Source organism: Kogia breviceps, chromosome 4 (assembly GCF_026419965.1).
Source record: "Kogia breviceps isolate mKogBre1 chromosome 4, mKogBre1 haplotype 1, whole genome shotgun sequence".
Lineage (NCBI taxonomy): Eukaryota > Metazoa > Chordata > Mammalia > Artiodactyla > Physeteridae > Kogia > Kogia breviceps.
The window spans coordinates 129,715,553-129,727,659 of NC_081313.1; positions in this window are offsets into that span (position 1 = coordinate 129,715,553).

The following is a 12,107-nucleotide window of genomic DNA, read 5'->3' on the forward strand; positions in this document are numbered from 1 at the left end:
TTGAATGGAAGAAGTACATTGTATGTCAGTGGGTAATGAAGGCGCTGTCTAGTAAATGAAGTTGGACAAACTAGTTATCCATATGGAAAAACGTTATTGATTCCCTATCTATATCACTTTTGATAATCAGCTCTAGAGGAGGAAAGGCCTAAATTTCAAATGGAAAACTGGAAGAAACTATAGCTGATCTTAGGGTTCCGAAAATTTTCTTAAACAAGATACCCAGATGATAACTGGATAGAAAAGATTAACAAACTGGGTGACTTTGACTACATTAAAATGAAAAGATTCTGTTCATGGAAAGAAATGCTTACTGACAGTAAAAAACAAAAAAATCTTCAAAAACCTGGAGAATATATTTGCACAAATGTTGTCAACTAAGGGTCAATGGAAACAAGGTAGTTTTTATTTTTTATTTTTGCAGTACGCGGGCCTCTCACTGCTGTGGCCTCTCCTTTTGCGGAGCACAGGCTCCGGACGCGCAGGCTCAGCGGCCATGGCTCACGGGCCCAGCCGCTCCGTGGCACGTGGGATCTTCCCGGACAGGGGCACGAACCCGTGTCCCCTGAATCGGCAGGCGGACTCTCAACCACGGCGCCACCAGGGAAGCCCCATGACTAACTTTTTTAATGAAGCTACAAGATCTCTGGTTCTGTCTGACTTCATGTAAAAATTAATTTGTAAATGGGCCCTATTTAACTGGCTTTAAGGAAAGTAAGTGCTTACAAATCAAATATTTTTAAATACAACAGAAACTAACCCAAATTTTTAAAGAAGCACATGACCTAGGACTAACTTTTAATGAATAAAAACAAGTTGAAGATTGTAGGTTTAATTAATAATGTCTTTAGAGTCATCAATGTCAAGTATAATAGGTTTACTGAAAGTCAAATAAGTTCATATTATTTCTGTGGCAAATTTTTTAAAATAGCTTGATATGATAAAAAATTAAATGTAAATAAGAGTTCTGGGATGAACTCTTTGGAAATCATTATGTTTGGGGAATGTCTTCTTAAAAATAATCTTGTTACCAAACCAAACTTGGGTCTGCTCACCCATGTTCAATAAAGCCAATCTACAGAAACTGGGTTGTGGTGAAGGAAAATGCAGCATTTATCTCAGGGCACCAAGCAAGGAGTCCAGGAAGCTAGGGATTAAAAGATGTGAACTCTCCAATGGCATTCAGGGAAAGGTTTTAAAGACAGGGAATGGGAGGGGGGTTGTGAGGTTCATGATCATTCTGTGGACATTCTCCTGACTGGTTGGTAGTGAGGTAATCTGGAGTCAACATCATCAGTCTTCTGCTTCCAACCAGTCTGGGGTCCAGACTGCCTGTGGGCATTGTACACTTACCTAAAAAACAGCTCAAAGGTCACCACTCAGAATATTATCTATACCCCTCAAGGATGAACTAAAGGTCTTTGACTTTGTTTAATGACTAAACTATTATTATTTTGTCTGCTTGACTGTTTTCCTTTATCTCTGCCTTTTCTCACCTCTCTGATGAAATGTATTCTTTGGAACTCAGGGAAGGCCTAGGAGGCTAAAGTTTTTCTACAGAAAAGAGACAGGTAGAGGACATTGCGGGGGATGTGTTCTGGGGAGGCCCAATAGGGTCCTGCTCAGTTACAGTCTCTCCGGATTTTTAATACTTGAAACTTGAGAGTTTTGCTAAATTAAATTAAATTATGAGAATTCATTGAGTGTCTAGAAAATTTTTAAATAAGATAAAATACTGAAACATTGATTTCTAGACAAGTCTAAATTTACCTACATTTGTCTTCTTATGAGAAAAAGAACTAGAGATGTTTGGGTTTATTAGACACATGTATCACATAGAAGAAAGAAATTATGCTATGAGACAGTGTATGTTTTCAGAGGTTATCAAATATGTTCATAAAGTTGCCAATCAGAAAATGCTGGTATGACAAATAGTTCACAATGACATACTTCTTGGTTTTCACTAGAAATTAAAGTTTTTAAGTTTATAAAGTATCATATATAAGTAATTATAGCTACTAAAGTAATAAGGGAAGCATTTTAGTATGTAAAAAATAGTAGGATATATGTCACCCCTATGAAAATTTCCCAAGTTGGAGATATTTCTGTGGCTGGACTGGCCCTTGGGGTTCTTATTATGATTACAAGACACATCTCAGCAACAACCATCAGACAACTTTGAAAAAACAAGGTTAATTATTAACAGATCCTGGAAGGTAACACAGCATACCCATGACCACACAGCAAGTTTGAGGGAAGAAAGACTATATTATCATCTCTCCTATATACTTCAAAGAAAATGATACAGAACTGGCCATAGTAATTGGAAAAATGAAGAATAATTTCATTTGAACCAATGTAGATAGTGAACAAAAGTGTAAAATTGTGACCTTGGATAAGGAGAGACTCCTACAAAAGATTTGAAACAACTGTCTGGAAAAACTACTGGTGGCCAGTGTGAAGGACCCTCAGGTCTTCTTAGTCTTCAGCATTTGTGTGTCTGACTGATTTCCCAAATCTGGAGACCACTCTTCCATGGGAGCTCCCAGCCCACAAGCAGCCCACAAGCAGCACATCATGAAGATGTGCAATGGCTTCTCAGTATTACTGAAGCTGTCATTAATGGAAAGAGGGATTCTCTGAAACAGAAGGTCTGGTTGGAGGCCTTAAATGCTGAATCCCAGCCACTATCCCTTTTGTGACTTGGCCAATGATAATAATGTGGAGAAGCTAACGGAGACTTTAACTCTCTATAGGTCTTACCTCGGGCTACTTGACACATCCTTGGAAATCATGGCCAAGGATTTGCATGTGTCGGCATAGAAATTCAAGGCAAACATTATGTCTCCCTGTTTTCTGTTGAAAAGGGTAATGAGTCCTTAGGGGGGAAACTGTTAAAATACATTGAGAAACTGCTCAGTCACTGGGGGAGCCCTTGCTATTGGCCTTTACTTTATAAAGACCTTCTATTTGCAAAATCACTTCCTTGATACTATAGTGAATAATACTAAAGCTTTTCCTAAAAAAGAAAAACTTTTCACCACCAGCTGACTTGATGGTGGAGTTATTCTAAGAAGGCCTGGTGCCCCTGCCCCAAACGAGGACCCCCAGATACTTCCATGCTCCCACTCCTGGACAACCTCCACCTCAGTGACTTTCATTTGACAAAATATGGGATCAGTCTTAAAGACTCACTTAAAATCTCCTTAAGGGACAAAAAAAGGAATGGGATTTGGAATTCTATGCTGAGAAGAGAGACCATCTCTCTGGTGACACAGCAACTCTGTGTCCAGGGCTAATCTCACTGTAGTTATCGTAGTAGCAAGTTGCTATGCTCAATGGCTGGTGTGCAGTAGGTGTTCAATAAGTGTTTGATGTCTGCACATATCCAGTTAATAGAGGTCATTGCTGATGGTCCCCCATTATGTGCTCATCTGATGTTTCTTCTGGTCTCCTTTTGAATTTATGTTATTCTACAAGCCTCTGCAACATAGATGTGAGCAGGACATAAGGTCAGAGAAAAGTGTAAGAGGAAACAAAGCCAAGGGAAAGCTTGAGCTAGGGTACTGCGTGAGGAGGGTGTCCTTGGCAGGAATGTAGCCTGGGAGTTTTCCATATTAGAACCCTGGAAGTTATTCAGCTGCCATCACCCATGGCAGCAGGTGGCCGAGGCAGGGAGAAGGTTGGTGTTGTGATGACTTGCAGATTCCTAACAGGAACTCTCCAGTTTGAATGTGTTCATGAACCTGAAAGCTCTCCGAACCATAAATTTTTTGGATTTTTATGGAGGCTTCATCATGTAGACATAATCAATTACTAACCCCATTCCCAAACCCTCTCCCCTTTCTTCCAGAAAGGGGATGGTTTTGAAAAATTCCAATATTCTAATCATGGTTTTGTCTTTCTGGTGACTATCCCCCATCCAGGAGATATCCAGGAGCCCACCCAGAGTTGCCTAAATAGAGGAAAAGACACTGTTATCATCCAGAAAATTCTAATTTAGGAGTTGTGTGCCAGGGATGGGGTCAAAAACAAATACTAGAACAGGAGTTGCTCCTAGTGTTATCACTTAGCAAATTACAAGGATTTCAGGAGCTGTGTGCCAGGAACTGGGAACAGAGGACAATATTTTTAAAAATTATCTCACCACCCTGGAACCCATCTGAACACCAGCTCCAACACTGATTCTGTGCGGCCCCTCGGAGCCTGGTGTTCTCTCCGGGAAGAGAGTAATCACAATACAGTCTCCAAAGGGCCTTAATACAACTCAATAAAAAGGCACACATAAGTTACTTCATTAATGTATAGTGCACTATATGATATAAAGTCTTCACATGAATTCCTCAAATTTTCTTCTCTTCCCCCCCTGTCCATAATCAGTGGAAAACCAGTAATCACAGAATGCAGGAAGCCTCAGGGGTCAGCAGACAGCTGTTCCCAATCACTCCATCCAGACAGATGTGCCACAGACAGCAAATGACAGGGAGAAGTTATTAATCAACTTCTGGAAAAGTATAGGCTCACACAATAAGACAGGGACATCACAGAAATACAAAGAATAAGAGATTACTATGAACAATTATACACCAATAAAATGAACAACCTAGATGAAATGGATACTATCGCAGAAATGTACCATCTCCCAAAAATGCATTAGGAAGAAACAGAAAATATGAAAAGGTGGATTACTAGTAATCAATTAAATCAGTAATCAAAAAACTCCAAACAAACAAAAGTCCACAACTATCCAGCTTCATGCATGAACTCTACCAAACATTTAAAGAAGAGTTAATGCCTATCCTTTTCAAACTACTCCAAAAAAGCTGAACAGGAAGGAATGCTTCTGAACTCATTCTACAAGGCCAGCGTCACCCTGATACCAAAATCAGACAAATACAGCACAAAAAAATAGAAAGTTACAGGCCAATATAACTAATGAACATAGATGCAAAAATACTCAACAAAATTCTACCAAACTGAATTCTACAATACATTAAAAGAATCACACACAATGATCAATTGGGACTTATTCCAGAAATGCAAGAATGGTTCAATATCTGCAAATCAATCAAGTGATAAACATTATCAACATCATCAAATTGAAGAGTAAAAATTACATGATCTCAATAAATGCAGAATAAGCTTTTGACAAAATTCAACATCCATTTACAATAAAAATTCTCAACAAAGAGAATATAGAGGGAATATATGTCAATATAATAAAGGCTTCATATGACAAAACTATAGCCAACATCATACTCAATGAGGAAAAGCTGAAGGCATTTCCTCTAAGATCAGAAAATAGACAAAGATACCCACAATCGTCACTTTTATTCAACATAGCATTGGAAGTCCTAGCCACAGCAATGCAACAAAAAGAAATAAAAGGAATCCAAATTGGAAAGGAAGAAGTAAAACTGTCAGTGTTTTCAGATAACATGATACTGTATGTAGAAAATCCTAAAGACACCACCAAAAATCTATTAGAACTAATAAATGAATTCAGTAAAGTTGCAGGATACAAAATTAATATACATAAATCTGTTCTATTCTATACACTAACAAAAAATTACTCAAAGGAGAAATTAAGAAAACAACCCCATTTACAATTGCATCAAAAAGAATAAAATACCTAGAAATAAATAAAACCAAGGAGGTAAAAGAACCTATACTTGGGAAACTTTAAGACATTGATGAAAGAAATTGAAGATGACACAAACAAATGGAAAGTTATAACATGCTCATGGATTGGCAGAATAAATATTGTTAAAATAACCATACTCCTCAGGGCAGTCTACAGATTCAAAGCAATCCCTATCAAAATACCAATGTCATTTTTCACAGAACTAGAACAAATAATTCTAAATTTATATGGAAACACAAAGACCCAAAATAGACAAAATATACTTGAGAAAGAAGAACAAAGCTGGAAATGTCACATTCTTTGATTTCAAACTATACTATAAGCTACGGTAATCAAAACAGTATTATACTTGCACAACAGATACATAGATCAATGGAAAAAAGTAGAGATCCCAGAAATGAACCCATGCATATATTATCAATTAATCTATCACAAAGGAGGCAAGAATATACAATGGGGAAAAGACAGTCTTTTCAATAGATGATGTTTGGAAATCTGGACAACTATACGCAAAAGAATCAAACTAGACTACTTTCTCACATTATATACAGAAATAAACTCAAAATGGTTTGAAGACTTAAATGTATGACCTGAAACCATAAAACTCCTAAAAGAAAATACAGGGAGTAGCTCTCTGACATGGGTCTTAGCAATTTTGAGGGGATATGTCTTATCACACAAGAGAAACAAAAGAAAAAATAAATAAGTGGAACTACATCAAACTAAAAACCTTTTGCACAGTAAAGGAAACTAATAAAATAAAAAAAGCAGCCTACTGAATGGGAGAAGATATTTGCAAACCAGATATCTGGTATAAGTTTAAATCCAAAATATACATTTCAACATTTAAAAAAGCAACCAATCTAATTAAAAATGGGCAGAGGACCTAAATAGACATTTTCCAAAGAAGGTATACAAATGGCCAACAGACACATCAAAAGATGCTCCATATCAGTAATCATCAGGGAAATGCCAATCAAAACCACAGTGAGATATCACCTCACACCAGTCAGAATGTCTCTTATCAAAAGACAGCAAATAAAAAGTGTTGGCAAAGATGTGGAGGAAAGGGAAAACTTGTACACTGTGGGGTGAAATGTAATTTGGTGCAGCCACTATGAAAAACAGTATGGAAGTTCCTCAAAATATTAAAAAAGAAATACCAGCAATTTTACTTCTGTGAATTTTTCCAAAGAAAATGAAAACTTTAATTCAAAAGGTATATGCACCCCTATATTCATTGCAGCACTATTTGCAAAAGCCAAAATATGGAAGCAACCTAAGTCTCCCTTGATAGGTGAACAGATAAAGAAAATGTGGTATATATCTTTTTTTTTTTTTTTTTGCGGTATGCGGGCCTCTCACTGCTGTGGCCTCTCCCATTGCGGAGCACAGGCTCCGGACGCGCAGGCCCAGCGGCCATGGCTCACGGGCTTAGTTGCTCCACGGCATGTGGGATCTTCCCGGACCAGGGCACGAACCCGTGTCTCCTGCATCAGCAGGCGGATTCTCAACCGCTGCGCCACCAGGGAAGCCCTGGTATATATCTTTAAATGGAATATTAGCCATAAAAAAGAATGAAATCTGGGCTTCCCTGGTGGTGCAGTTGTTGAGAGTCCACCTGCCGATGCAGGGGACACAGGTTCATGCCCCGGTCCGGGAAGATCCCACATGCCGTGGAGCAGCTGGGCCTGTGAGCCATGGCCACTGAGCCTGCGCGTCTGGAGCCTGTGCTCCACAACGGGAGAGGCCATAGCAGTGAGAGCCCCGTGTACCACAAAAAAAAAAAAAAAAAGAAATCTTGCCATTTATGACAACGTGGATGGACCTAGAGGATATTATGCTAAGAGAAGTAAGTCAGACTGAGAAAAAGAAATACCATATGATTTCACTTATATGTGGAATCTATCAATAAGAAAAATGAACAAACATTAAAAAACAAAAAGAGACTCCTAGATGTATAGAACAGACTCATGGTTGCCAGAGAGAGGGGTTTGGGAGATGAGTGATATACGTGAGGGAGATTAAGAGATACAAACTTTAGGGCTTCCCTGGTGGTGCAGTGGTTGAGAGTCCGCCTGTCGATGCAGGGGACACGGGTTCATACCCCAGTCCGGGAAGATCCCACATGTTGCGGAGCAGCTGGGCCCATGAGCCATGGCCGCTGAGCCTGCACGTCCGGAGCCTGTGCTCTGCAACAGGAGAGACCGCAACAGTGAGAGGCCCGCATACCGCAAAAAAAAAAAAAAAAGAGATACAAACTTTGACTTATCAAATAAATAAGGTACAGGGATGTAATGTAAAGCATAGAGATTATAGTCAATAATGTTGTAATAACTTTGTATGGTGACAGAAGGTACCTAGACTTAACATAGTGAACATTTTGTAGTGTATAAAAGTACTGAATCATTTTGTTGTACACCTGAAACTAATATAATACTGTCAGTCGATTATACTTCAATGTTTTAGAAGATGGTAAGTTTTTACATTACATGTATTTTACCACAATAAATAAAAACTGTGTGTAAATCTACAATGATCTCAAAATTAAAAGTTTTGTTAAAGAATAGGTGATAATATCAAACAAATCCCTGAAACAAAAATCTAGGAAGAAACTTGTTGGCCTTGATGACATCAAAATTGAAGATTTCTCTTCAGTGGTGGTTACCACATACACAACGGTAGAGAACAGATGGAAAAATACATTTACAACTGTCAGTGGCCAGAATATACCAGGAAATTCTACAACCTGAGAAGAAATAGACAGTAAGCCCTAAGGAAAAATAAAGATTCTGAAGAGGCAATTCACAGGAAGAGTAACCTGAATGGCCAACAGATATGTGAAAGGTTGCTCAAAATCAACTGTCATTAGGAAAAAATGGAAATTAAAACAAAAGAGGGACACCCATCCATGCCTATCAAAGATAAGAAAGTAGAGGAGTGCCAAGCGTGGGGGAAGATGGAGGGAAGCAAGAACGTCATTCTGCTGACCCCTGGGTGGGTGCTGCAGCCTTTCTGGAGAGATATCAGGCAAAGTTATCAGTGCCAGAATTTCTCAAACAGGCACAGGTGGAAACGTGGTCCAAATGTGCATTGCAGCTGAGCCGGTAGCAGAGACTGGGAGGCAACCCAGGGGTTGGGTAAGGGATGTGATGTGAGTAGGATGCAGGAAGAACCCACTGTGGGTTATCATGTAGTTGTCCATACACATGGCAAAGTGGACATAAAGCTGTGAGGAAAAAGTAAGAAAGACACTGTTCCAGAGAATAGTATTAGTTGTGTAAATTTAGCACCTCGATACATAAGGCAAATGTTAACAAGCATAAAAAGGGAAATCCACAGTAAAACAATAATAATAGGGGACTTTAATAGCTCACTTACACCAATGGACAGATCATTCAAACAGTAAATAAATACTGAAACACAAGCTTTAACTAACACAATAAAACAGATAGATTTAATTGATATTTATAGGACATTCCACCTAAAAGTGGCAGAATAAACTTTCCTCTCAAGTGCACATAGAACATTCTCCAGAATAGATCACATCTTGGGTCACAAATCAAGCTTTGGTAAATTTAAGAAAATTGAAATCATATCAAGCATCTATTCTGACCACAACACTATGAGATTAGAAATCAATTACAGGAAAAAAAACTGTAAAAAGCACAAATACATGGATGCTAAACAGTGCACTACTAAATAACCAAAAGATCAAATAGGAAATTTTAAAAATACATAGAAACAAATGACAATGAAAACACAAGGATCCAAAACCTATGGGATGCAGCAACAGCAGTTCTAAGAAGGAAGTTTAAAGCAATTCAATCCCATCTCAAGAAAAATCTCAAATAAACAACCTAACCTTACACCTAAAGCAATTAGAGAATGAAGAACAAAGAAAACCCAAAGTCAGTAGAAGGAAAGAAATCATAAATATCAGAGCAGAAATAAATGAAATAGAAATGAAGAAAACAATAGCAAAGATCAATAAAACTAAAAGCTTGTTCTTTGAGAAGATAAACAAAATTGATAAACCATTAGCCGGCCTCATCAAGAAAAAAAGGGAGAAGACTCAAATCAACAGAATTAAAAATGAAAAAGGAGAAGTAACAACTGACATGGCAGAAATACAAAGGATCATAGGAGATTACTATAAGCAACTATATGCCAATAAAATGGACAACCTGGAAGAAATGGACAAATTCTTAGAAAAGCACAAGCTTCTGAGACTGAAGCAGGAAGAAATAGATAATATGAACAGACCTATCACAGGTAATGAAATTGAAACTGTGATTAAAAATCTTCCAACAAACAAAAGTCCCGGACCAGATGGCTTCACAGGCAAATTCTATCAAACATTTAGAGAAGAGCTAACATCCATCCTTCTCAAAATCTGCCAAACAACTGCAGAGGGAGGAACACTCCCAGATTCAATCTACGAGGCCACATCACCCTCATACCAAAACCACACAAAGATATCACAAAAAAGAAAACTACAGGTCAATATCACTGATGAACATAGATGCAAAAATCCTCAACAAAATACTAGCAAACATAATCTAACAACATGTTAAAAGGATCATACAACATGATGAAGTGGAATTTATCCCAAGGATGCAATGATTCTTCAATATCAAATCAATCATTGTGATACACCACATCAACAAACTGAAGGATAAAAAACATATGATAAGGGCTTCCCTGGCAGCGCAGTGGTTGAGAACCCGACTGCTGATGCAGGGGACACGTGTTCATGCCTTGGTCCAGGAGGATCCCACATGCCGCGGAGCTGCTGGTCCCGTGAGCCGTGGCCACTGGGCCTGCGCGTCTGGAGCCTGTGCTCCACAATGGGAGAGGCCACAGCAGTGACAGGCCCGCGTACCACCAAAAAAAAAAAAAAGAAAAAACAAACAAAAAAACATGATAATCTCAATAAATGCAGAAAAAGCTTTTGACAAAATTCAACACTCATTTATGGTAAAACTCTCCAGAAAGTGGGCATAGAGGGAACCTAATGCAACATAATAAAAGCCATATATGACAACCCCACAGCCAACATTGTTCTCAATGGTGAAAAACTGAAACCATTTCCTCTAAGATCAGGAACAAGATAAGGTTAACCCACTCTCACCACGATTATTCAACATAGTTTTGGAAGCTTTAGCCAAAACAATCAGAGAAGAAATAGAAATAAAAGGAATCCAAACTGGAAAAGAAAACGTTAAACTGTCACTGTTTGCAGATGACATGATACTGTACATAGAAAATCCTAAAGTTGCCACAAGAAAACCACTAGAACTAACCAATGAATTTGGTAAAGTTTCAGGCTACAAAATTAATGCACAGAAATCTCTTGCATTCCTATACACTAACAATGAAAAATCAGAAAAATAAATTAAGGGAACATTCCCATTTACCATTGCAACAAAAAGAATAAAATAGCTAGGAATAAACCTATCTAAGGAGGCAAAAGACCTGTACTCAGAAAGCTATATAACACTGAGGAAAGAAATCAAAGATGACACAAACTGATGGAGAGATATATCATGTTCTTGGATTGGAAGAATCAATATTGTCAAACTGTCTATACTACCCAAGGCAATCTACAAATTCAATTCAGTCCCTATCAAACTACCAACGGCATTCTTCACAGAATTAGAACAAAAATTTTACAATGTGTATAGAAACATAAAAGACCCTGAATAGTCAAAGCAATCCTGAGAAAGAAAAATGGAGCTGGAGGAATCAGGCTCCCTGACTTCAGACTATACTACAAAGCTACAGTAATCAAGACAGTATGGTACTGGCACAAAAACAGAAATATAGATCAATGGTACAGGTTAGAAAGCCCAGAGATAAACCCATGCACATATGGTCACCTAGTTTATGACAAAGGAGACAAAAACATATAATGAAGAAAAGACAGCCTCTTCAATAAGTGGTGCTGGAAAAACTGGACAGCTACAAGTAAAAGAATGAAATTAGAACACTCCCTAACACCATACACAAAAATAAACTCAAAATGGGTTAAAGACCTAAATGTAAGACTGGACTCTATAAGACTCTTAGGGGAAAAACACTCTTTGACATAAACCACAGCAAGATCTTTTTGGACCCACCTCCTAGAGTGATAAAAATAAAAACAAAAATAAACAAATTGGATGTAATTAAACTTAAAAGCTTTTGCACAGCAAAGGAAAGCATAAACAAGATGAAAAGACAATCCTCAGAATGGGAGAAAATATCTTCAAACAAAGCAATGGACAAAGGATTAATCTCCAAAATATACAAACAGCTCATGTAGCTCAATGTCAAAAAAACAAACAGCCCAATTAAAAAATAGGTGGAAGACCTAAATAGACATTTCACCAAAGAAGGCATACAGATGGCCAAGAGGAACGTGAAAAGATGCTCAACATCACTAATTATTAGAGAAATGCAAATCAAAACTACAGTGAGG